The 27966-nt window shown below is 42.7% G+C and overlaps 1 protein-coding gene across 1 annotated transcript in view; it reads left to right on the forward strand.

Annotated features, from left to right (window-relative positions):
* The window catches only part of LOC138755820 (cadherin-7-like), a 176079-nt gene that overhangs the window by 2045 nt on the left and 146068 nt on the right, over positions 1–27966 (forward strand). The gene's annotated exons all lie outside the window — the stretch shown is intronic.

Raw genomic sequence — 27966 nt, forward strand, 5'->3', positions numbered from 1 at the left:
TAGTGGAGTTCACTTAAATCAGTGCGGACTCAAAGGGCCGATATGGCCTATTTCCGTACTGTAATTGTTATATGGCTATATAGAATGTGGCATGCCCCGTTGGGTTTCTCCTGCATTTTTGTGTAAGAAACAATCACAGTGTCTGCAGATTTTCGTGTTTAAATCCTTGGGTCAATTGAGGCCATGTAATTCATCAAGCAACCACCTGTTGATCACATTTATATTCCACCCCCTACTCCTCCCCGCCCCCATATCCTCTTCAACTCCATCACCTTCCATTTTCAAACTTTTTATTAAACATATTATAAGTAAACAATACATGAGGAGAATAAAATCCCAAAATGAACAGTAAAAACAGAAACATTGATATATTGCAATTCTTTGGCTTGGCTTCGCGGACGAAGATTTATGGAGGGGTAAATGTCCACGTCAGCTGCAGGGTCGTTTGTGGCTGACAAGTCCAATGACAGGCAGACACGGTTGCAGCGGTTGCAGGGGAAAATTTGTTGGTTGGGGTTGGGTGTTGGGTTTTTCCTCCTTTGTCTTTTGTCAGTAAGGTGGGCTCTGCGGTCTTCTTCAAAGGAGGTTGCTGCCCGCCGAACTGTGAGGCGCCAAGATGCACGGTTTGAGGCGATATCAGCCCACTGGCGGTGGTCAATGTGGCAGGCACCAAGAGATTTCTTTAGGCAGTCCTTGTACCTCTTTGGTGCACCTCTGACACGATGGCAATATTGCAATACATATAACATTAAAACATATTGAACAATATTGTCCTTTTCTCCTTAATTTGGAATATTAAAAAAAGAGAAAAAATGTATTGCTAAAAGCCCCATCTCACCTACCAAAATAAACGAAAGAACAGCAGCGAAAAAGGCTGGGCAGCCTAAACTGAGAGTTCACGATAACAGATCAGTACAAACTATTTAGTTTGTCCTTGCCAAGAAAAATAAACAAGAGAAATCCAGAACAGGTTGGAAGGTGAAGTCAAGATACAAATGAACTCAGATAAAAATAGTTTATAAAAGGATGTGAAGTCTCTTCAGGCTTAATGGAGGTATAAAAAGTGCAGCTTCTAATATTTGGTAAACTTAAACATGACATAACTTGAAAGAGCCATTGCATCAAAGGAGATGAATTAGAATCTTTCCATTTAAAATAGAATGGTTTGTCTGGCCAACAGTGTAGTAAAGGCTACAACCTGATGTGCAGAAGTGGGAGTTCAACCCAGCTCTGGAATTATAATTCCACAAATAGCAAGTCAATGGATTAGGTTATAATCTAATACCCAGTGCAATTGACAAAGACTTGAAAATATCTGTCCAATACTTCTCCAATACAGAGCAAGACCAAAACAAATGGGTTAGTGTGGCCACTGTGATTTACATCTGCTATACATAGGACTAACATTAGGAAGATACGGGCCAGTTTATCTTTCAACATATAAACCCGATCCACCACTTTAAATTGAATCAATGCATGTTGGGGATATCTCTTCTCTCTTTGGCTTGGCTTCGCAGACGAAGATTTATGGAGGGGTAAATGTCCACGTCAGCTGCAGGCTCGTTTGTGGCTGACAAGTCCGATGCGGGACAGGCAGACATGGTTACAGCGGTTGCAGGGGATATAATGAAGAGGTATTAACCATTTCAAATATCTTTTCCCAAAGTTCCTCTGGGAGAAGTGACTGAAGTCCAATTCCAAAGCTCCTTTCATTTTATTATTAGAGATTGATTGCATTTTTAATAAATTATTATGACTATGGCTGATTGAACCCTTAGGGAAGGATTCAGCTGAAAAAGAGTTTCAACCAAATCAGGTTGATATGATGTAGGTAAGTTAGGTAATATCTTATTCAAAAAATGTCTAACTTGGAAATATCTAAAGAAATGTGACTCATATTGGTTAGATATTATATCGTATAACAATTATAGTACAGAAACAGGCTATCTCGGCCCCTCTAGTCAGCACCAATTTAAGAGAACTCCACTAGTTCCACCAACCTCCTCCCCATCCATACCCTCCAATCCCCTCAAATCCATGCACTCATCTAACCTTCTCTTAATGACAAAATTAACTCTGCTACAATCACCTTTTCCGGAAGGTCATTCCACTCAGCCATGCTCCCTGAGTGAAAAAGTTTCCCCTCGTGTTATTTCTAAACTTTTTCCTCCTAAACCTTAACTTATAACCCCCCGTTCCAATCTCTCCTAGCCTATCAAAAGGCATTAAGCATCCATCTATAAAGAGATCCAAAAAATAAACAATTCTTTTGCTCTTCCAAAAAGAAAATGCTTGGTCCATTATAGACGATAATAAAAAAAATAGTTGAGATACTTGATAAACTAACATAACAATTACAACACGGAAACAGGCCATTAGGCCCTTCTAGTCCGCACCGAACCAAACACCTCTTTCTAGTCCCACCTCCCTGCACAATGCCCATAACCCTCCATCTTCTTCTCATCCATATACCTGTCCAACCTTTTCTTAAATAATACAATTGACTCCGCTGCCACTATTTCTCCCGGAAGATCATTCCACACGGCTACCACTCTCTGAGTAAAGAAGTTCCCCCTCATGTTACCTCTAAACCTCTGCCCCTTAATTCTTAACTCATGTCCTCTTGTTTTAATCTTCCCTCCTCTTAACGGAAATAGTCTATCCACATCCATTCTGTCTATCCCTTTCATAATCTTAAATACTTCTATCAAATCCCCTCTCAACCTTCTACGCTCCAAAGAATAAAGACCCAATCTGTCCAATCTCTCCCCATACTCCAGATGCTTAAACCCAGGCAACATTCTGGTAAACCTTCTCTGCACTCTCTCCACTCTGTTTATATCCTTCCTATAATTAGGCGACCAGAACTGCACACAGAACTCCAAATTAGGCCGCAACAACGTCTTATACAATCTCAACATCACCTCCCAACTCCTATATTCCATGCAATGATTGATAAAGGCCAGCATACTAAAAGCCTTCTTCACCACCCTATTCACGTGAGTTTCTACCTTCAGGGAATGATGTACCGTTACTCCTAAATCTTTCTGCTCTTCTGTATTCCTCAATGCTCTCCCATTTACCACGTATGTCCTATTCTGATTCTTCTTACCAAAATGAAGCACCTCACACTTATCAGCATTAAATTCCATCTGCCATTTTTCAGCCCACTTTTCTAAGCAGCCCAAATCCCTCTGCAATCCTTGAAAACCTTCTTCATTATCCACTATTCCACCTATCTTAGTATCATCTGCATATTTACTAATCCAATTCACCACCCCATCATCTAGATCATTAATGTATATAACGAACAACAATGGGCCCAATACAGATCCTTGAGGCACACCACTGGTCCCCGGCCTCCAACCTGACAGACAATTATCCACTACCACTCTCTGGCCTCTCCCATTCAGCCAATGTTCAATCCATTTGACTATCTTAAAATTTATACCTAAAGACTGCACCTTCCTAACTAACCTTCCATGTGGTACCTTATCGAAGGCCTTACTGAAGTCCATATAGACAACATCCACTGCGCTACCCTCATCCACATTCCTAGTCACCTCTTCAAAAAATTCAATCAGATTGGTCAAACATGACCTTCCTCCCACAAATCCATGTTGAGTGCTCCTGATCAGACCCTGTCTATCCAGATGTTTATAAGTACTATCTCTAAGAATTTTCTCCATTAATTTACCTACCACAGACGTCAAACTTACAGGCCGATAGTTGCCAGGCTTCCTCCTTGAACCCTTTTTAAATAACGGAACCACATTCGCAATGCGCCAATCCTCCGGCACTATCTCCATATCTAATGACATTTGGAAAATTATCGCCAGAGCCTCTGCTATTTCCTCCTTCACTTCTCTCAATGTCCTGGGGAAGATCCCGTCTGGTCCCGGAGACTTATCCACCTTTATATTCTTCAAAAGCCTTAAAACTACACCTTTTGTAATCTCTATATTCCCCATATTTACCCAATTTGCTTTTTTTATCCCACATCTCCCAATATCCTTCTCCTTAGTGAATACCGAAGAAAAGAAACTGTTCAATATCTCCCCCATTTCTCTAGGCTCCACACACAGTTTTCCGCTCTGATTTTCTAAGGGACCAATTTTGTCTCTAGCTTTCCTCTTACCATTAACATATTTGTAGAACTCTTTTGGATTAGTTTTCACCCTGCTTGCCATAGTTTTCTCGTACCTTCTTTTAGCTTTCCTAATTCCTCTCTTAAGATTCCTCTTACATTCAATGTATCTTTCAAACATCTCCTTAACTCCATGCTTCTTATATCTAATGTACGCCTCCCTTTTTCTTCGAACCAAGTTTCCAATATTTCTTGAAAACCACGGCTCTCTCAAACCTTTTGCCCCTCCTTTTAACCTAACAGGAACATAAAGCTTTTGCACTCTCAAAATCCGATCTTTAAAAGACTTCCATCTCTCTACTACATCCTGCCCATAAAACAAATTGTCCCAATGCACACCCTGCAAGTCCTTTCGCATCTCCTCAAATCTAGCTTTTCACCAATCAAAAACCTCAATCCTTGGCCCTGATTTCTCTCTTTCCATAATGACATTGAAGCTGACGGCATTATGATCACTGGACCCGAAGTGCTCGCCAACACTAACCTCCGTCACTTGACCCATCCCATTTGCCAACAGTAGATCTAACTCTGCTCCTTCTCTGGTCGGCACCTCTACATATTGTTGTAAAAAACTATCTTGCACACATTTCACAAACTCTAACCCATCCAGTCCTTTCACAAAATGTGTTTCCCAATGTATATGTGGAAAATTAAAATCTCCCATAATTACAACCCTGTGCTTATCACAAATATCTACTATCTCCCTACAGATTTGCTCCTCTAGGTCTCGGTCCCCTCCAGGTGGTCTATAATACACCCCTACAAGTGTAACCTCTCCTTTCCTACTCCTCAGTTCCACCCAAATAGCCTGTTTTTTTGTTTTTTTGTTTTTAAATCAAAAAACTTGTAATATTGAAACCAAATCCATAATGAATGTTTAAGTGTTGGGTTGAAGGTATATCTATTAATCTTAGAAAGTGTAAAAGGAAGAGCAGATCCCAATAAGGAAGCGAATGAACACCTCTACAGATTTCCAAATCTGTCCAGTGAGGGTATCCAGATTTGTCAGAATAATATACCCAGAATTGTATATATCGAACATTAACTGCCCAATAATAACATCTAAGATTAGGTACAGTCATACCACCAGCTTTCTTTAATGTCTGCAAGTGAAGTTTAATCAACCCAGCATTCTTATTAATCTATATATGAGGAATTTTTAAGGGTCAACATTGTCAAAAAATGATTTAGGAATAAAAACTGGAACTGCTTGAAATATATATATATAAAAATTTGGTAGAATTATCATCTTGATAGCATTAATACGACCTATTTAATTTATGGCCAACAAAGACCATCTAGAAAGTGCTTGGTTCACATATTCAATCAAAGAGAGAAAATTAAATATGTGTAAATCTTTAAATTTTTTGGTGATCTTAACCCCAAGCTATACAAAGTGCTTTAACCACTCTAAAAGGTATATGCTAATAGATGCATGCATATTCATTGGAAATAGTTCATTCATGTGGAGATTCATTTTTTTTTCCTGAAAAAATGCCGAATTGTAAAAACAAAGTTAGCATCGAAGGAACAGATTTCTCAGGATCTGAAATATATACTAAAAGATCATCTGCGTATAAAAATACTTTATGAATTACATCTCCTCTGTTAATACCCAAAATATCACTGGAGTCATGAAGTGCTATACCTAAAGGTATGAAGGCAAAGTTAAATAAGAAAGGACTTAATGGTTAACCCTGTCTAGTTCCTCAAAACAGATTTAAAAAAAAAAGAGAGGATTTTTGCTTATTAGTAATTACTGCAGCAACAGGAGCACGTTAGATCAAATTAATCCATGAAATAAAACCAGGACCGAAATTAAATCTTTTCAAAATTTCAAACACCTATTTCCATTCCACTCTATCAAAAGCCTTTTCTGCATCTAACAATACTAAACATTCTAGAATTTTAGTCATTAGAGAGTAAATAACATTCATTAACTTATGGATAACAATTCTTTATAAATCCTGTTTTGTCCATAGAAATGATCTGAGGAAGAATATTTTGGAATCAGAAAGCTAAAATCTTAGAAAGAATTTTGGAATCAACTTTCAACAACAATATTGGTCTATAGGAAGCACAATCTAAAGGGTCCTTATCTTTCTTAGGAATTAACAAAATTGATGCTTCATAAAATGTCCATGGCAAAGTTCCAAGGGATACAGAATTGTTAAACACCCTACACAACTGTGGCATTAGTATATTAGCAAAGCATTTAAAACGCTCAACTTTACCGGATTGAAGAGAGGAAATAGCTATAAAAATGTCCATTTCTGATATTGGAGCTTCCAATGAACGTTGATCATTAGAAGAAATTTTAGGGATATTCAATCGTTGCAGGAATCTATCCATATTTATGGTATTATTAAGAAATTGAGATTTGTATAAATCAGAATAGAAATTCCAAAATGCCTTATTAATTTCATCATGATCGTATACAATATTTCCATCTCCTTTATGAATCTTAGGAATCTCTCATTTAGCCATAGCTGCCTTTAATTGTCCAGCTAATAATTTACCTGATTTATCTCCATGTACATAGAACTGACTTTTCGATTTAAACAATTCTCAATAGGGTACGTTGATAATAAATTATATTGCGCTTGGAGTTCTACTCTTTTCTTATAGAGATCCATATTAGGTTTCCTTGAGTATTCTCCATCAATTTCTGTAAATTTTTATTCAGTAATAACAACTGTTCTTACGTACGTTTCCTTATTCGTGTTGAATAAGAAATTACTTATCCTCGCAGTTATGCCTTAAATGCATCCAAAATGGTTAAGCTCAACATTCTCTCAGTTGAATTTGTTAAAAAAAAGAGAGAAGTTTGTTCCTTAATAAAGTCTACAAACTCCTTATCTTGAAGTAAAGTCAAATTCAACTGCCACTGCTGAGCTCTTGGAATAACATCAGAAAATTTAAAAGTGTTTCAATGGTGCATGGTCGACAACAGCAAATGCATCATATACACAGTCCATTAAGTCAATAAAGAATAACTATGATAAACATGAGAAAAAAAGAGAAGTCTTCTCTATCAACCAATCCATAATCAATAAAAAAAAGAGTTAATGAAAATATCAGATTTATTAGGAAGCGTCTGACTAGAAGAAGACCTATCCATCATTTGACAGATAAAATCTCCACCCATAATCAGTATATATTCAGTTAACTACATTCACAGCATATGCAGACTTTTGTGTTTCACACAAGGTTTCAATCACCACCCCCTTCCCCACACCTCAAGACAGTGTGACCAGGGTGAGACGGGCCCTTTAATGTGCTTCTAACGATCCCTTCATGGCCTGACCAAGACGTTGTTGTGCTGCAATATGCCATTTATCCACAGCTTGGAGGTTAACAGATTTAAATGACAGGATGGGATTTAATGGCACAAACAGGTGACAATTGCTGCTCATTCATCTGCTACACACTTCCTCTCTCCATCCAGCCAGACACTCATCTGGTCACACAGGTTTCCGAGGTCCACATCAAATGTGTCGACCACTGCGGTGGCACGGTTAACATAGTGGTTATTGGAACGTTACTACACTGCCGGTGTCCTGGGTTCAAATCCGGTGCCATCTGCAAGTAGTTTGTATATTCTCCCCGTGTCTGCATGGGTTTCCTCCGGGTGCTCTGGTTTCCTCCCACCCTTCAAATCGGACTGGGGGTTGTAGGTCAATTGGGTATAATTTGGCGGCAGGAACTCGTGGGCCAAAGGGACTGTTACTGCGCTGTATGTCTGAATAATTTTTTAAAAATAAATTAATTAACTTGTGCTGCTCGTTATTCATTTAAATCAAAGCTTTGTGGCAAAAATATGCAACATCATTTCAAAAATCCAGGAGACAGAGAGTAACCTAATTCAAACAGAAACGTTGATGAAAAAGCATTTCTGATACCGTGATTATTCATTTCAAGTTACAATAATTTTTTAAAAATTCACCTATATTTCTTCTGTGATGCATGAATATTAAACCTGGTCCCATTATAATGGTCAGAATTGATGGTCATTGAATTAAACTCTAATACCTTTGGTGTGAATAATTGATAAGCTTAACACAATCATGTTAAACGGCCGGAATTAATTATTAATTTATTAACCTATAGCATGGACTTTTGACATTTAGTTTTTAATTTTCCATGTTTCCCTTCATCAGACATGGCTGGTTGCTCTGGCTCCGCAGGGGAGCTCTAGGCTGGCACCCCAACCTCTCCCCTGGGTGCTGCAGGTCTGAGGGGATGTTGCATTATAAGGGGATAGATGTTAACTGGTAGGTCTGAGGGTTGCTGCATTAGAAGGGGATTGATGTTGACTGGCAGGTCTGAGGTGGTGCTCATTTTATAAGGGGATAGACGTTGACTGGGAGGTCTGAGGCCATGTTGTGCTGCAGGGGATAGATATTGACCAGCAGATCTGAAGGGGTGCTGTGCTATTGGGGTTAGATGTTGACTGGCAGGTCTGAGGCCGTGCTACATTGTAGGGGATACATGTTGACCAGCAGGTCTGTGGGGGTGCTGTGTTGTAGGGGATAGATGTTGACTGGCAAGTCTGAGGGGGTGCTGTTGTAGGGGATAGATGTTGACTGGCAAGTCTGAGGGGGTGCTGTGTTGTAGGGGATAGATGTTGACTGGCAAGTCTGAGGGGGTGCTGTGTTGTAGGGGATAGATGTTGCCTGGCAAGTCTGAGGGGGTGCTGTGTTGTAGGGGATAGATGTTGACTGGCAAGTCTGAGGGGGTGCTGTGTTGTAGGGGATAGATGTTGACTGGCAAGTCTGAGGGGGTGCTGTTGTAGGGGATAGATGTTGACTGGCAAGTCTGAGGGGGTGCTGTGTTGTAGGGGATAGATGTTGACTGGCAGGTCTGAGGGGGTGTTGTGTTGTACTCCTTGGTCATATGATCACAAGCTTGAAATCATGGGCCTCCACATTTGAGGATGGTTCATTTTCTTGCTATTATCACTTTGTGTCCACCACGATAGTGGTGATCTCCAAGTGGCCACTCATTTCAATTCCTCATCCCGTTCCCTAGCTGACATGTCTGTCCATGATCTCATGCACTGAGATCATGGGCAAATAGGAGGAACAACACCTCATCTTCCATCTGGGCATCCTCCAACTGGGTGGCATTAACCTAGACTTGTCCAGTTTCCGATAACGCCCCCCCCCAATCTTCATCTTCGTATCTCCTTTCCTCTAGTTCTGTCTCTTTTATCCCCTGTTCCTAAAATCACAGATCTAAAATCAATTCTCACCTCTCCTCTTATCATATCCAATGAATACCTTTTGTTGGTTGGTCTGAATGTCACCCCCCTCCTGTTCTCCCCCTCCCCCTTTCTCTTCCAGTCTTTATTCAGACAATTGCTTGCTTGTAACTTGAAGAAGAGCTCAGGCCCGAAACGTTAATAATATGCTTGATATCCTATGGAGACTGCGTGAGTGAGGAGTTCCTCCACCATTTACTGGGTGTTTTTACTTCAGTAAGAACAATGCCATTTTCCCACATCCAACTCGACATCCAAACTTTATATTCACCACCGTTTCCATGCACCCTCACCTTCTGGATCAGACTATCATGAAGGGATCTTGTCAAATACCTTAGAGAAGTCCATTAAATGCAAATGATAGTGTTGAGCTGCAGGTCTAAGAGGTGTTGAACTGAGACCCCTTTAAAACTCCACCAGTTTCACGACAGAAAGTTCAGGGGATTTATTTTTGCCTATTATTTGTTATTTATTATCAATTATGCTAGCCTAGAATTATTTCTGGCTGCATTATCTATTCAAGAGAGGCAATAAATCTTGAATTAAGGATCTTTTATTAGATAAGTACATGGAAATGAGTAAAATGGAGGGTTATGCTGTCGGGAAATGCTAGGCAGTTGTTAGAGTAGGTGATTAGGTGAGCACCACACTGTGGGCTGAAGCGTCTGTATTGTGCGGTAGATTTCTATGTTCTATGTTCTTGAAGTTAATTAATTGTCAAGAGCAGTAACTATTAAATGGCCTGATGGTGGTTTTTAAAAAAAATCTTTTGGTTCGCCGAATGAAGGAAATCTGCTCTTCTTACTCAAATGTAGTTTGCATCTGATTCTGACCCACTAATATAAAAGGCCAAGAGAGCTAGGAGCAGAAATGGGCTATTCAGCCCATCGAGACTGCCCACCATCTAATCATGAGCTGATCCATTTTCCCACTCAGCCCCACTGTGTGGCAGTGTTAAACAGTATTTAATACAGTGGAAGGTGGCGCCTTACAGCGTCGACTCTTTGCGAGCAGGTCTGAGGGGGATAATCAAATATTCCCCATTCAGAAAAGCAAACAAAAAGCAAGGAACACAAAATCAAACTTACCTGATGTCCTAAGATTGCTGGCAGATCTCTGAATCAGTAGAATCGGCAGTTTCCGTCGGGCGGCGGGATCTTTAATCAGCCGGCACTCAGGCAAGTACAATAACAGCAAAGCTGCGGGAGTTTTAAACAGCTAGCGATTGGGCCATTTAAATTTCGAGGGGGTCACAAACAGCAGATGCTCAGCACATTTAAACGTCGTGGGTGATTTAAAGGGACAATGCACAGACCATGTAAACACCTCGGGAGCTACCAGCAGCGGACCCACAGGACGTGTAATGAAAACCCAATCATGTGAATGCTGGGGTGGGGGGGGGTGCTACAGGTTAAGCTGAGACACCGGGCCCTGCGGCTTCCGCTCTCTACCATCCTCCTGTCCAATGTACAATCCTTAGAGAACAAATTTTATGAATTTCAAGCCAGACTTATTCTTGACTTATTCATCTGAAGACCACAGTCAGTACAAATTGGAAACAAAGTCTCTTCCTCACTGATTATCAACACATCCCAAGAATGTGTGGTTAGCCCACTGCTCTACTCGTTATAATCCCATGACTGTGTGTCCTGAGTTATCTCCGATGCCATCTACAAGTTTGCCGATGACACCACAGTTGTCGGCAGAATCACAAATAGCAATGAGGAAGTGTCCAGGAGGGAGATAGATCAGCTCGTTGAATGGTGTAATGACAACAACCTTGCACTCAAAGTTAGCAAAACCAAGGGGATGATTGTGGACTTCAGGAGGAAGGCAGGGGAACACGACCCAGTCCTCATCGAGGGCTCAGTGGTGGAGAGGGTGAAGAACTCCAAATTCCTGTGTGTCCTAGGCATTGTAATAGCATTCCACTAACTTCTACGCTAACTGTGTCACTCCGTAGAACTGGTCTCTGCATTCCCAGGCCATTTAGGGAAGGGAATGTATGCAGGCATGGCCATATCTATATTCTATAAATGAATTTGTAAATGAAAATAATCCAAGATTGCAAGATGGTTGTTAACTAGGGATATTAAGGTGCATTAATTAAGCTGAGGTGACAGTGTGAAGTTAGGTCACAGATTGGCTGTGATTTCACTGACTGACAGAGGAGCTGAATTCCCCTGTTCTGATGAATCAGGGATCTCGGCTGACATGGGCCTTCGAGGGATGGATGTTCTGAATGTTTAAAAGCATTAGTAGGTCTTGCTGGATTTACAGTATTGCATTGAATGAATCTCTTTACAAAGTTGAAATTAGCATTAGATCTGATTTCTCAAATGATTATTGCAAGTATTCATGCTTTCATATGAAACGGAGGACACCTGCTTAAAGTGGCTGTAGGAAAGTTTAAGGGAGTTGATAGGGGTATGTTTTTTTACAGACAGAGTGATGGGTGCCTGGAATACATTGCTGGGGGTGGAGGGTGGTACAATAGGGATATTCAAAAGACTCTCAGGCAGGCATATGGATTCAAGAAAAAATAGGGGGTGAGGTAGGGAAGGAATAGATCATTGGTATGTGGGTGGGAAGAAAAAGTTTGAAAACCACTGTTTTAATCGTCCCTCATTGACTCGTTATGTGCACAGTTTCATAACTTCAAAGGAAATGGGCCAATGACAATTTTTCTCAAGCAAAATATTTCAGTAACAACTGGGTCCCTTCCCACTCACATTCCACCTTAAGCAATTCCTTACTAATCACAGAGCACCGATGGCATAAGAATTACTTAAGGTGGGATGTGAGTGGAAAGTAAAAGTTTGAAAACTACTGATATAGACTCATGATTTTATAAACCTCCATAAGGTCTCTCTGCTCCAAGGGGAAAATTCCCAGCCTATCAAGCATTTCCATTTCATCCAGGCCTGCGGTCCTCTTGAATCTCGATACACTTGACTGTGTGAATATCGGGACCTTCGAAATAGGAGCAGGAGTCGGCCATGCGGCCCGTGGAGCCTGCTCCACCATTCATATCTGGTCTGATGATCGGCTCATCTCCACTACCTGCTCTTTCCCCATATCCCTTAAATACCTCCTTCTATGTAAAAATCTCTCCAACCTTGTCTTAAATATATTCACTAAGTGGAAAGAAAAAGTGTGAAAACCACTGGTTTTGATGTTGTGGAGCAGATTTCCAGAGGTTGGCACAAAATTGTGGATTGAACTGTAAAGTTCTATACTCTAATAATGTTGGGAGGAAACCATTTCATCGGATGCAAGGATCGACAACGAGATAGACAATAGACTCGCCAAGGCAAATAGCGCCTTTGGAAGACTACACAAAAGAGTCTGGAAAAACAACCAACTGAAAAACCTCACAAAGATTTGCGTATACAGAGCCGTTGTAATACCCACACTCCTGTTTGGCTCCGAATCATGGGTCCTCTACCGGCATCACCTATGGCTTCTAGAACGCTTCCACCAGCGTTGTCTCCGCTCTATCCTCAACATTCATTGGAGCGACTTCATCCCTAACATCGAAGTACTCGAGATGGCAGAGGCCGACAGCATAAAATCCATGCTGCTGAAGATCCAACTGCGCTGGGTAGGTCACGTCTCCAGAATGGCGGACCATCGCCTTCCCAAGATCGTGTTATATGGTGAGCTCTCCACTGGCCACCATGACAGAGGTGCACCAAAGAAGAGGTACAAGGACTGCCTAAAGAAATCTCTTGGTGCCTGCCACATTGACCACTGCCAGTGGGCTGATATCGCCTCAAACTGTGCATCTTGGCGCCTCACAGTTCGGCGGGCAGCAACCTCCTTTGAAGAAGACCGCAGAGCCCACCTCACTGACAAAGGACAAAGGAGGAAAATCGCAACACCCAACCCCAACCAACCAATTTTCCCTTGCAACCGCTGCAACCGTGTCTGCCTGTCCCGCATCGGACTTGTCAGGCACAAACGAGCCTGCAGCTGACGTGAACATTACCCCTCCATAAATCTTCGTCCGTGAAGCCAAGCCAAAAAAAAAATAAGAAAGGATGACATCAAATTTGGACAATGAGGAGCGATATCTTGGTTTACAACAGGATCTGCATTAGTTGGGAAGGACTGACAAATGGAATTTAACTCTTACAAGTTTGAAGCATTGCACTTAGTTGTACAGAGTTGGGCTAATATGGTGAGGGGTGGGGTGCTGGAGAGTGTTGTGGAACAGAGAGACTTAAGGATACTGGTGCATAGTTCCTTGAAAATGGCAATTCAGGTGCAAGGTGGTGAAGAAAGTATTTGACACGTTGATCAGGGGCATCGAGTACAAAAGTTGGGACCTCATGCTTCAGCTGCACAAAGCGTTTGAGAGACTGCACTTGGAATCCGGTGACATCAGGTGATCCATCAGAATGTTGACAGGACAGAGGGGCCTGAGTTATAGGGAGAAGTTGAAGATTCTGGGGCTTTGTTCTCTAGAGTGAAGGAGGCTGAGGTGACCTTTTAGAGCAACCATTTTCTACAGGGGCCATGGAATGAAATCACAAAATATTGTTTTGTGATGGCCGTGTAGCGGGCCGAGTGGGCGCACAGCACGGCAATTTGAACTGTCGCTGGCATGGTTCTGTGGGTATGCGGAATCATAATACGGACATCTGCCTACTCACCTAATGGACTACACACGAGAGATACTGAGTGGTGAGGAACGGCACGTTGAGCTGATGAGTCACCTGCCGGAAGGCGCGGGACACTCACAAGGCTAAATTTAAACCTGCTGGGCCCATGGATCAGCAACAATTTCATAGTGACGTCCCACCTTGTCCCGTGGAGCCAGGGACATGCAGTGTATAAAAGAAGTCTGTAAACCCTGAATAACTCAGTCATGAGTTGACTAGTCTGACGTGTGTTTTTTGTATTACTTCAGTAGCTCTACCGTAGTAGCCGCTATCTCTTCTTTGGCTTGGCTTCGCGGACGAAGATTTATGGAGGGGGTAAAAAGTCCACGTCAGCTGCAGGCTCGTTTGTGGCTGACCAGTCCGATGCGGGACAGGCAGACACGATTGCAGCGGTTGCAAGGGAAAATTGGTTGGTTGGGGTTGGGTGTTGGGTTTTTCCTCCTTTGCCTTTTGTCAGTGAGGTGGGCTCTGCGGTCTTCTTCAAAGGAGGCTGCTGCCCGCCAAACTGTGAGGCGCCAAGATGCACGGTTTGAGGCGTTATCAGCCCACTGGCGGTGGTCAATGTGGCAGGCACCAAGAGATTTCTTTAGGCAGTCCTTGTACCTTTTCTTTGGTGCACCTCTGTCACGGTGGCCAGTGGAGAGCTCGCCATATAATACGATCTTGGGAAGGCGATGGTCCTCCATTCTGGAGACGTGACCCATCCAGCGCAGCTGGATCTTCAGCAGCGTGGACTCGATGCTGTCGACCTCTGCCATCTCGAGTACCTCGACGTTAGGGGTGTGAGCGCTCCAATGGATGTTGAGGATGGAGCGGAGACAACGCTGGTGGAAGCGTTCTAGGAGCCGTAGGTGGTGCCGGTAGAGGACCCATGATTCGGAGCCGAACAGGAGTGTGGGTATGACAACGGCTCTGTATACGCTTATCTTTGTGAGGTTTTTCAGTTGGTTGTTTTTCCAGACTCTTTTGTGTAGTCTTCCAAAGGCGCTATTTGCCTTGGCGAGTCTGTTGTCTATCTCATTGCTATAGCCGCTATAGTTTTATGTTTTATAGGTAATTGGTAGAAATTCAGATGAAACCAACTAAACTTGACTGCTTCACAGGGAAGTGGGCCATAAACTTTGAGCAGAGTCCTCAGGGGACCATAGCTAAAAAAATTGTCTGAGAATGGATGTTCTAGAAGTTTGTAAAATTATAAAGGACATGCATAAAGTGAATGTTCAGTCTTTTTCCCAAGGTAAATGATTCTGGACCATAGAGCACGCAGGCTTAAAGTGAAAGGGGAAATATTTAAGAGGGACATAAGTGGTGAGTCTCTCATTTAGAGGGTGGTCCATGTCTGGAATGAGCTGCCAGAGGAAACTACAGAAGTGAGTGCAACATCAATGCTCAAAAGACATTGGGAGAGGTTTATTGGCAGAAAGGATACAAAACAAATGCAGGCAAATTAGAGTAGCACTGAATGCCAACTTGGTCAGCATGGATGAGTTGGGCCAAAGGGCCTCCTCTGTGCAGTATGACTACGATTCTCCAAATCAATGGGGAGAGATATTGGGTTGGGAGGTGGTTAGGTTAAAACCAACATTGATGTTTCTGCCTGAAAACAATCTTTTTATTTGTTTGATGTGAACATTGGTGGGAAGATGAGGTGAGCAGTTGCATTCCTTTCGCCCTGGATAGGAGAGATTGGGGCACAGAGATTTAAGATGAGAGGAGAAAAATTTAAAAGAGCCAGCTTTTGACTCAGAGGGTGGCAGTTATGCAGAATGAGGTGCCAGAGATACAGGCAAGAACAATTTAGCAGGTACACAGAAAGGCAAGGTTTGGAGGGATATGGGCTGAACACGCGCAACTGGGCCAGCATGGACAAGTTGGGCCAAAGGGCTCTTTTCATGCTATAAAACATTATGATTGGATCTATTTTCCATTGCTAGTTGCCTTTGAATGCCACAGAGACTTCTGCAGTCCGACCTCACATCTACCCCAGACTTGGTTAGGACAGATTTCATTTTCTGAAGTCTTGGTGAACAAGATGGAATTTTAATTGCAATCTAGTTATGTCTTCTTGGTCACAGGTTTTATTTTACCAAAAAATGATTTTTTTAATGAGAGTGCCAGAGGAGAAGGTGATGACATCAGTCGAGGATCCATTCTCATCTGGTCAACCTCACTACACAACTTACTTTCAAGTACTCGAATAAATTTGGAATTGCCGATATAATCCAAGTATCTATAATAGAGGCCATAAAATAGGTGGATTGATGTAAAATGAAACTTGTCTGGACACCTAATGTCCTTCGGGAAGGGGAGTCTGTCAACATTTCTTGGCTTTTACGGGTGACTCCACACAAGTAATCTTGCCAGATAACTCAGCAACACATCCATTTTAAATTTTAAATATAAATTTAGATATACAGCTTGGTAATAGACCATTTCAGCCCATGAGTCCGTGTCGCCCAATTTAACCTACAACCCCTGATACATTTTGAACGGGTTCTTAGACATTGGTTAAACGTGCGATATCCACATCCCTTGACAATTCAAACATGCCTTTAAAAAACGTATTAAAAATCTTAAGTTACTTGGCAGGATCATAGAATTTGAACTCGACTTTTAGAACCATGGAACATAAGAGCAGAGAAACAGGCCCTGCAGCCTGTCTGAATAGCCTGTGGTAATCTATTATTCTGCCTTGTCCTGTTGACTGGCCTACAGACCATAACCCTCTATACTCCTCCCATCCTCATCCCATTGACCTGCACCCGGACCAAAGCCCTCCATACCCATTGTTATATAGTCAAAGTAATGTGAATTATTTTGCAAGAGCATAAGAATACACCCTCCTTCTCACTGTAGTAACTGTAGTGCACCACAGTGGGGGGTATGTATGTGCGTGTGAAGAGTGTCCTGAGTTGATGGAAGGCATCTGTAAGAAAAGTTTCTTTTGTCATTTGAATCTTGCATCTCTAAGTAACTCGGAGACATAACACCCATGTACCTTTCCAAATTTTTCTTAAATGTCAAAATCAAGCCTGTATTCACCACTTCTGCTGGCAGCTCATTCCATACTCCCACCACTCTCTGCATGAAGAAATTTACCTTTCAACCTCTTGTTTTTGTCTCACCCTATCTGCTTGTCTCTATCTACAGTGTACACTTCATAATTTTATATACCTCTATCAAATCTACCCACATCCTCCGACGCTCCAGGAAATAAAGTTATCTGAAGCATGAGCCTGGGAATTATTTTGTCTGCTCACATTTCCTTCATTGGAGCACAGAATGTTACAGCGCAGTTCAGGCCCTTCAGTCCACTTTGTGGTGCCAACACATGTAAACCTACTCCACAACAATTTAATCCTTCCCTACCTCACACCCTAACCTCCCCCCTACTATTTTCCTTCCATGTGTCAATTAAAAAAGTCTTTTAACGTTTTCAATGGTGCCAGCCTCCACCACCACGTCCAGCAATGCTTTCCAAGAACCCACCACACTCTGTCAAAACCTATCTTTCTGATGTCTCCCTTCCTCAACTCACCTTAAACAAATGTTCTCTGGATTTGGCCATTGCCGGCCTACTGTACAGGGAAGGAAGGGGACAGTAATGTTCCTGGCGACACGCATGGAATAAAACCGCCAGCGTCGTTTGAAGGTAGACTTTTGGAGAATTTGGACACAGGTACCGAGGATTATGGGAGCACTGCCCACTGGCTGCGGCCACCCTGACTGACATCAGAAGGAAAAAGCGTGTGGAGATTTGCTGAACTTGAAGTGAATGTCCACCCACGTAGAATGATAAAGACAAATTACTCCCTACTTGCAGTTGAGGGCATTGATAAAAGTCTTTGAGACATGGGATCAGGCAAATTATCAAACGCAGCTGACATAATCTGATGAATTTCGACAGGATTTTTTCTGGGAAGTAACTGCTATGCTGCAGCCAGTTAGAACTTTTATGCATTTGTGCATCGTGAAGTGCGTATGACAATAAACTCATTGTTATAGTCAGGATAATGTGAGCTATTTTGTGACTGCATCGAAATACACCCTTCTCACCGTAGTAACTGTAGTGCACCACTGTGGGGTGTAGGTATGTGTATATGTGAGTTGTGTGAACAGTTTCCAGAGATAGTGGAAGGCCTCAGTAAGTAAAGTCTCTTGCATTAAGCCTTGAATTTCATAGTGTTTAATTCAATGATTAGACCTGGGTTCAAGATGAGAAGCAAATTTTGCAAATATCTGCTCTGGATCATTTTTCTCCACCTCTGTAAGCTCCCAGCTATTAAATAAGTCAAGGCCTTGCTCCCCTGTCCAGAGAAGTAGATAACTGACCTTCTCCTCTGCTGTTGTATTTTTAAAATAGCTTTTCAATGCTAAATTGCACTTCTGTTGAAACTTTATAAACAATTCAACAATGTCTTCAGCCTCCCCGTCCATCATTGGGTGAGCTGCTGTTGCACCAGCCATTTTTTTTCAGTAATGTTTTTTTCTCTTCTTCCCCTTTGTATTTCAACGAGTTATGGCTTTATTCTTGTTCTTTTATATCACAAACATCACGTTATGTCTCTGTGTTACTTGAAAGGGCTTCTTAAATAACTTAGAAATGCAAGATTCAAATAACAAAAGAGACTTTACTTACTGATGCCTTCAACCATCTCAGGAAACTGTTCACACTCACTCATATACATATACATACACCCCACAGTGGTGCACTACAGTTACTACGGTGAGAAGGGTGTATTCTTACGCGGTTACAAAATAGTTCATATTATCCTGACTATATAACACTCATCAACATAATCATTATAAAATAGCACAGAAGAGGTCCCTTACCCCATCCATTCTTTCCCGTAGCCTTGCAGGTTATTTTCTCTTTGGTGCCTTTACAATTCTATCTTTCCACATGAATAACATCCCCAACACAGCTGCAGGAGCGAATCATGATTCTGAGACCCGGGGAGTGGAGCCGCCACCTCACAACAACAGATTCCTCCATATTCCTCCTGCAAGCTTCCTCCGGATGCTGCCGGTTCCCACCCACATCCCAAAGGCATGCATGTTGGTCCATCTGTGTGTCAGTGAGTGGTGGAATATTGGGGGGCTGAGGAACCGATGAGAATTTGGGAAGAATAAAAGAATTGGAATCAACAGAGTTAGTGGCTGGTTGATGGATGGCATGGACCCGCGGCTCATGGATCTATTTTGTGCTGTTTCTCTTCGTGACTCACTGTAGATTCACCGTTCTCAATGGGGGCCCTACTCATTTGAGAGACACAGCTCATTTAAGTAAAAGTCTCTTTTTTCTTTTCACTTCACATAATATAATTTTTTTTTTCATTTAGTTGGTATGAAGAAATCAAAACAGGAAAGGGGTCCATAAACTTTGAACAGAGTCTGAAGGGGGCCAAAGCCAAAGAAAGGTTGAGAATGGATGCCGTTGATAAAGATAGAACATTAGAGCACAACACACATCGTTGGTATTCATTTAAAATCTGTCTCCTTAAACCATGCGCTAATGGGAACACCGCTAATGTCTACCACCATCATAATGTAGCTCACTTTCGTTAAATCACCTTTCACCTTTTGGACTATATTTGCTGAAGCATTGGAGAATATAGGGAGATTTGATTGTGGAGTACAAAATTAGGAGGGAAAATTTGGACGCATATACAAAGGTACATGAGATAGGCTTTTTCCACTGAGGCTGGGTAAGACAAGAATGAGAGGACTTGGCTTGAGGGTGAAAGATGCAAGGTTTAAGAGACTTCTTCACTGGAGGTGTGGTGAGAGTGTGGAACGAGCTGTCAGCAGAGATGGTGGATGTGGGTCTGACTTCAGCCAAATTTGGTTAGCTACATGGATGGGAGAGGTATGGAGGGCTATGGCCCGGGTGCAGGTCAATGGGACCGGGTGGAAAAATAACTTGCCATGCACTAGATGGGCCAAACAGCCTTGTTTCTGACCTGTAGTGTTCGATGGTTCCCTGAATGGGTTTTACAAGCAACCAGTATAACCATGAGGTGCAGCTAGAATCTCCAGCAGGTTGTCTGTTGCTCCAGATTCCAGCCACTGCAGTCTCCTGTGTGCCTTAAGGTTCACAGCATTATGCCTGGACTGGAGGGCTTGCATTATAGAGACTGGGAAGGGTAGGGGTGCCTACTCTGAAGCATTGAAGGCTTTGGTTTGGTTTACAGGGGTTTGTAAAATTATGAGGGACTAAGTCATAGTCCTGTTTCCAGCTGAGGACAGTCTCAAACTAAAGGTTTAATACAGGAACAATTTTTCCACGTTAGCGAAGAGGTGGATGCAGATCAAATTCAACATTGAAGAGTTTGGATAGTCACTTGGATGGTAGGCCCGACTTCAGGTTGATGGGGCCAGACAAAATAAGTAGACTAGCATGGACTAGATGGGCTGAAAGGCCTGATTTCATGCTGAAATGTTCAATGTGCCAACTAAAACGAGAGGGCACAGTCTCAAGATTCGGGGGAGTAGATTTAGGTCAGAGATGAGGAAAAATAGTTTTTCCCAGAGAGTAGTGAATGTTTGGAATTCTCTAACCAGGGAAGTGGTTGAGGCTGCCTCATTAAACATATTTAAAATTTGGTTAGATAAATTTTTACATGATAGAGGAATTAGGGGATATGGGGAGAAGGCAGGTAGGTGGAGTTAGGTCATAAATTAGATCAACCATGACCATATTGAATGGTGGAGCAGACGCGATAGGCCACTTTTGGCCTACTTCTGTTCCTACTTCCTATGTTCCTATGGTAACCTTCTTTGCCCCAAGGTGAACATGGTTAGGGCGGGACGGTTAGTGTAGTGTGGGTTGACCCTTGGTCCTCTGGTTTCCTCCCACCCTGCAAAATTTGCAGGGTTACAGGTCAATTAGGCGGCATGGGAACGTGGGCCTAAATGGCCTGTCACTACGCTCTATGTCTAAATTAAAAAATGTAAAAATGTAAAAAAAAAAACCCCAGCTTCCCTGGCTGAACCTTGGAGCTAAAATCTCCTATCCCAGGAACTACATGTAAATCCTTCCTGCAGACACTCTGAGATCTTTACATCCATCCAGAAGAGGTGGGTTGAGAAATACGCCTGGTGATGTTCCACCAGCGTTTCCTGCTTTGTGCCCATGATAGCACAACGTTCATCGAGGACATCTACATGAGGCCGTGTCTTAAAAAAGCAGCCTCTATCCTCAAGGACCCCCACCACCCAGGCCATGCTCTCTTCACTCTGCTACCATCGGGAAAAAGGTAAAAGAACCTAAAGATGAGCACGCGACAACATAAGGACAGCTTCTTTCCCGCTGCCATCAGATTCCTAAACAAACAATGAACCAAAGACACTGTCTTACTTTTCGTACACCACCCTTTCTTTTATACATAGTAATGTTGTAAGATGGTTATAATATGAACGTTTGCACTGTGACACTGGCACAAAACACCAAACTTCTTGACTTGTTCATGACAATAAATTCTGATTCTGATTTTGAAGGTCAGCATCTCACCCGGTTTTACTGACCATTCTTTCAAAATGTGTGGCCTTTTCAAAGACTGGTGCGTGTGTCCCCAGGTTCACATTGATCTGTGCCATTAGCCAATAGTCATGCAGATGTACAGCACTGATGTTAGGGCAAGGTCTTTATAGTGCCAGCAATCAGGGCTCTCTGTAAGGAGTTTGTATGTTCTCCCTGTGTCTGGGTGGGTTTTCCTTGGGGGGGGGCTCCAGTTTCCTCCCACCATTCAAAATGTACTGGGGGTTGTAGGTTAAATGGGTATAAAATGTCCTGTGACCATGCTGTATGTCTAAATATTTTTAAAAAGTCATCCCACCAAGACCATGCTAACCATCTACCATCCATTTCCACTCATCCTTCTTTGTATTCTCCACAGAAGGACTTTGACTACCCGGGTTATGCCCCTTCATGATTTTATGAACCTCTGTAGATCAAACTTTCACTTCCTTTGTTTCAAGTTAAGCAGCCCGACCCTCTATGGTCTCTCCGCATAACACAAGCCCTGCAGTCCAGGTACCGTGCTGCAAACTTCGAGCCACTCAGGAGACTGGGGACAATTTACGGCAGCCATTTATCACACGTCGTTGGGCTGTGGGAGGAATCCGGAGCACCCAGATGAAATCCAAGTGGTCTCTGGGAGGACATGCAAGCTAGACACAGTCAGCACCAGGAGATCAGAACCAAGCCCAGGTCTGCAGAGCTGGGAGATAGCAGTTCCAGCACTGCATTGGTGTATCACTCCATGTTCTTGATGCATAAGTGTATCGTTCTTCATGCATTCACACTGAATTTCACATCTGACATGTCACCCTATCCTGATCTAGGCCCCTCAGTCTGGCACAGACAAATGGGTGGAAGGCAGTATTTCTGTGCTGTGGTGTTCTTTGGTTTTATGGTCTTCCATGTCCTCTTGCCACGAAAAGCATTGATGAGGCCAAATTTAGACAGTTTTATTCACCCAACTACCAGAAAAGATATCAATAAGATTGAAGGCGTGCAGAGATGTTGATGGACTTGAGGCACTAAGCTACAGGGAAAGGTTAGGGCTTTATTCCCTGGAGCATTGATCACAAGGGAAGATTTGATGGAGGTGTACAGAATTCTAAGGGATAGACAGAGTAAATTCATGCAGGGTTGGGTGAGTCAGGAATTAGAGGACTTAGAATAAGAGTGAAAGCTTAGATTTTTAAAGGATGGAAGTGCAGAACAAGCTCCCAATTGAAACAGTGAATGTAGACTTAATTTTGACATTCAAGGAAATTTGGGCAGGTACATGGATGGGAGGGGTATGGAGGGTATGGTCTGGGTGCAAGTCAATGGGACTAGACAGTACAATAGTTTGGTACAGACTAGATGGGCTGAAGGGTCTTTATGTGTTGTAGTCTTCTATGGTTCTACAGTTCTACCATTTTACTGTCGGTGTTACACTATTGAGGAAGTGTCCACAATGGAATGTGATGTATTGAATCCATTAACAAATGGCCCATTCCATTTCTGCACAGGGACTTCAGTGCTACAAGTGACGGCAACTGATATTGATGATCCAACGTACGGAAGCAGTGCCAGAGTGGTCTACAGCATCCTGAAGGGACAGCCGTATTTCTCCGTGGAGCCAAAGACAGGTGACAATCACTCACAGCATGGAATCTGCATCAGCCAGTGGGACGTGGGAAATCTGCATCTTCATTTACAGTTGCATCTAAAATGTCATGCTACGTTCTGCCTCCTTTTGCTGTTGCTTTATTATTTCAGCATTGCTTTCAGATATTTACCCCCCTCCCCCTGTGGTTCAGAGACTTGTAATTTACTTCCAATATAGCAATATGGTCATTGGCCCATTTCCTTTGGAGTTCTGAAACCTTGCACATAACAAATCAATGAGGGACGATTAATACAGTGATTTTCAAACTTTTACTTTCCACTAACATACCACCTGAAGTATTCCCTATGCCATAGCTGTTCTGTGGTTAGTAAGGGATTGCCTAAGGAGTTATATAAGTGGAAAGCAAAAGTTTGAAAACCACTGTTTTAATCATCCCTCATGTACTCGTTATGTGCACGGTTTCAGAACTCCAAAGGAAACGGCCCAATGACCATTTTTCTCAAGCAAAATATTTCAGTAACAATTGGGTCTGGAGCAGTGATTCTCAACCTTCCCTTCCCACTCACAACCCACCTTAAGCAATCCCTTACTAATCACAGAGCAATGATGGCATAAGGAATTCTTAAAGTGGGATGTGAGTGGAAAGAAAAAGGTTGAAAACCACCGTCTTAAAGCCTTGAAGCAGGGCATTGTGTAAGGGGAGTATGAACAGCCAGTTGTGGTGTAGGTAGGTACCAATGATACAAGTAAAAAGGAGGACGTGATCCTGCAGGCATGATTTAGGGCGCTAGGTGATAAATGAGGACTTCAAAGGACTACTACCTGTTCTATATGCCAGTCAAGGTCAGTATAGCAGAATATGTGGCTTCAGATTCCTGGGATATTGGAATGTGTTTGAGGGGAGGGGATCCATTGTAACCTGGATGGTTTACTCCTGGGCAGGAATGGGATCAATGTTCTGCGGGATTGTTTGCTGGTACCGGTGAGGAGAGTTTAAAATAATATAGCAGAGGGATGGGAATCCTTGCAGAAAGAGAGAGGGTGGCCACACAGAGACTAAAGCAGAAGTTAGAAAATTAAGCCTGGAGCACAGTACGGCTAAATGTAAAAGACACAAAGGTCACTAAGTTCTACAAGGACAATACGCGTCAGGGGCATTTTATCTGAATGCCTGAAGAATTCGAGTTCAGTGAACTTGTGGCACAAATGAGTACAAAGGGGTGTGTTTTGCGTGTCTTTTTCAGAAATATGGTTGCAGGGTGGAGGGGGCCATAATTAAATATGCAAGGGTATCAAGTAATTCGGAAGGATATACAGGAACGCAAGTCGGGTGGGGTGGCGCTGCTAATTACAGATAAGACACGGAGAGAGTGAGAGATCAGATAAGATCTAAGGAATAGAATGTGGAATCTATTTAGGCAAAGATTTGGAATAGCAAAGAGGGGGGGAAAGAATCACTGGTGGGAGTTGTCCATAGGCCACCAAGTACAGATGCACATACCAAGAAATATCTGTCGCATGTCAGAATGGCGGTTGTCACGGGGGGACTCCAACTTGCAGATAGATTGGGCAAATGAGGTTGGTCAGGGCAGCCTTGATCAGGATGCATCTCACAGAATGTGTCTGGGATAGCTTTGTTGTGACCGACCCTCTAAGGGAACATGCTAGCTCAGATCTGGTCCTGCACAATGAGACAGGTAAAACTAATGATCTTGTAGTTAATCATCTCTTGGTGAGAGTGACCAAGATTTAGTTTCTCGTACAAATATAGAGTGCAATCGTCCGACCCAAAAACCAGTGTATTATGCCGAAAGAAGGCAGATGGCAACGGGAGGAGGAGGAGTTGGCACACGTAGACTGGAAACACAGGTTACATGGTGGGGAAGTGGTCAGCTAAAATATATCCCAATTAAAAGCAAAGTGAGTCAGGGTGGGGAGAGGCAGCCATGGGAAACTAAGGAGATAAAGGAAAGTATCAAACAAAGGGAACCACTAAGGTAGTAATAAGGAAAGGGAAGGTATATTGTGATGGTAAACCAGCACAACATGTAAAACGTATTGTCAAACTTATAATTATATAAAATGGATAAGGTTGGCTAAAGTGAATGTAGTTCCCTTGGAAGATGAGATGTGAGAATTAATATTGGAATATGTGGAAATGGCTGAGGCCCTGAGCAACCATTTTATGCCAGCCTTCACAATTAACGACACGGGCAAAGATAGATGTTATAGATGCGATGGGAGCGGAGAACATTCTATCTCTAAAGAGGTACCACTGAGCAAACTCATGGGTCTGCAGGTAGATTAGTCTCCTGGTCCACTCTTCAAGTTGAGTCAAGCCATGTCACCTTTATTTATCATTCATACCATGTTCACACGGTAAAACGAGATAGCATTTCTCCAGGACCATGGGTTATTATATTATTAAAATTTATTATAATAATATAATATAATTAATTTATTACATAAATTATTAAAATATTAAGGTGTATACAGTAAAAGTCTGTGGTTCACTATCCACAAATGTTCTGGGAATTCAGGAACCTGATGGCTTTTGGGAAAAAAAAACCTTGTCCAATCCGGATGTAAGGGCCCGAGTGCTGCGGTACCTCCTACCAGAAGGCAGAAGGGAGAAAAGTTTACACGAGGGATGCAGGATGTCTGTCACAATGTTTATTGCCTTTCGCCGGCATCAAGTATTGTAGATATCCTTCATCGTAGGGAAACTGCCCCCGATGATCTTTTCTGCTGACTTCACTATCCTCTGCAGGGGCTTGCAGTCCGACCTAGTCCGGTTCCAAGCCAGGCAGTGATGCAGTTGTAGAAGATGCTCACCCTGTTACACCCACTGTAGAATGTCGTGAGGATTGTTGGGGGGGTTGGGGGAGAGTGGAGATGAACTTTCCTCACCCTTTGCAGGAAGTAGAGACGCTGCTGGGCTTTCTTGGCTATGGAGCTGGTGTTAAGGGTCCAGGTGAGATTCTCTGCCAAGGAACTTGATACTCTTGGTGACCTCAATGGTGGAGCCGTCAATGGTCAGCAGACCTTGCCCCCCCACCAAACCCCGGGCCTTCCTGAAGTAGACAACCATCTCTTTTGTTTTATTAACGTTCAGATACAAGTGGTTGGCTGTGGCCCAGTCCGTTATCAACTGCACCTCATCTCTGTACACTGACTCATCATTCTTATTAATAATCCATCTCCATTTGGTGTATGTCCATCAAAATCTCCCCTCGTCCTCATGCTTTCTCAGAATACACTGATCTATCCCTGTACCTGTAACCCCCTTGCATCAGGATTCACCCTCTTTTCAAGTTCAAAGTCAATTTTGAGCTTGTCGTCACCTACCAAGATGCAGTGGGAAAGTTTGTTTTGTGAGCAGACCAGGCAGATATCGCAGGCATATTCCACCAGCAGAGCAATAAATAGAGATCAATTAATTCAGAGCAAAGGCAATATACTGTCACTATTTTGGGGTTAATTCAGGAGTCTGATAGCAGTCAGGAAGCAACTGTCCTGCTTAACCTTGTGAATCGTCTTCCTGACAGGAGGGTGAAGGGACTGTGACTGGCGTGGGATGAGTCTTTTAATTATATTGGCTACTTTTCCAAGGAAGCAGGAGTTATAGATGGAGTTGATGGAAGTGTGGATTTATGTGATTGCCTGATAGTTTTGAGTTGGAGTTGGGATGTTATGGTAAAGTTGTATAAGACATTGGCGAGGCCAAATTTGGAGAATTGTGTGCAGTTTTGGTCACCTGACTACAGGAAAGCTATCAATAAAATTGAAAGAGTGCAAAGAAGATTTACTAGGATATTTGCCGGATTTCAGGAAATAAGTTATTGGGAAAGGTTAAACAGGTTAGGACTTTATTCCCTGGAGTGTAGTAGAATGAGGGGAGATTTGATGGTCATATATAAAATGATGAGGGGGATAAACATAGAAAATTTCCACTGGGGGGAGGTGAGATACAAACCAGAGAACATGGGTTAAGGGTGAAAGGGGCTAGTGGGAACATTAGAACCATATAACCATAGAAATGTGCCTTTGGCCCTTCCAGTCTGTGCTGAACGACTAGGGGGATCTGTTTCACATACAGACCGGTGGGACAATGGAATGAGCTGCCAGCTGAAGAAATGAACGATGGCTCAGTTTTAACATTGAAGAAGAATTTGGACAGATACATGGATGGAAGGGGTATGGAGGGCTATAGACTGGGTGCATCAGTGGGACTAGGCAGAAAAATAGATTGACACATTCTAGAAAGGCTGAAGGGCCTGTTCTGTGCTGTAATGTTCTATGGTTCTATGTTTTTTGGAGCCCCTCTAATTCCCTTATAGTCTCCTTGCAACGGCAATGAGAAATGAAGACAAAGGCCAAGGCCTTTATCTGATAATGATGCAAATTAATTTCCATCAGCTCCTTTGAGCTGACTGCCCGTTGCAGTCTTGAATGAACTTGGAGTCCAAAATTCAACAGGTCGCTGGGGGTAGAGAATTCTGGGACTTCCAGGGACTCTCTGGAGGAAGAAATAACTTCACCGCTCGGTCCTAAATAGCCTGTTCTTGAGACTGTCACACCTAGTTCTGGACTCCTCAGTCAGGGGTAACACCATCCTGCAGAAAGTCTGCAGATGTTGTGAGTGTAGTTGATGCACAAGATAAACTCAATGGGTTACACAGCATCCAGAGGAGGCAAAAGATAACCAATGTTTTGGGCCAGAGCTCTTCATCAAGGTGCGAGCAAAAAGCCGACAGGCACCTG

Source organism: Narcine bancroftii, chromosome 2 (genome assembly GCF_036971445.1).
Source record: "Narcine bancroftii isolate sNarBan1 chromosome 2, sNarBan1.hap1, whole genome shotgun sequence".
Lineage (NCBI taxonomy): Eukaryota > Metazoa > Chordata > Chondrichthyes > Torpediniformes > Narcinidae > Narcine > Narcine bancroftii.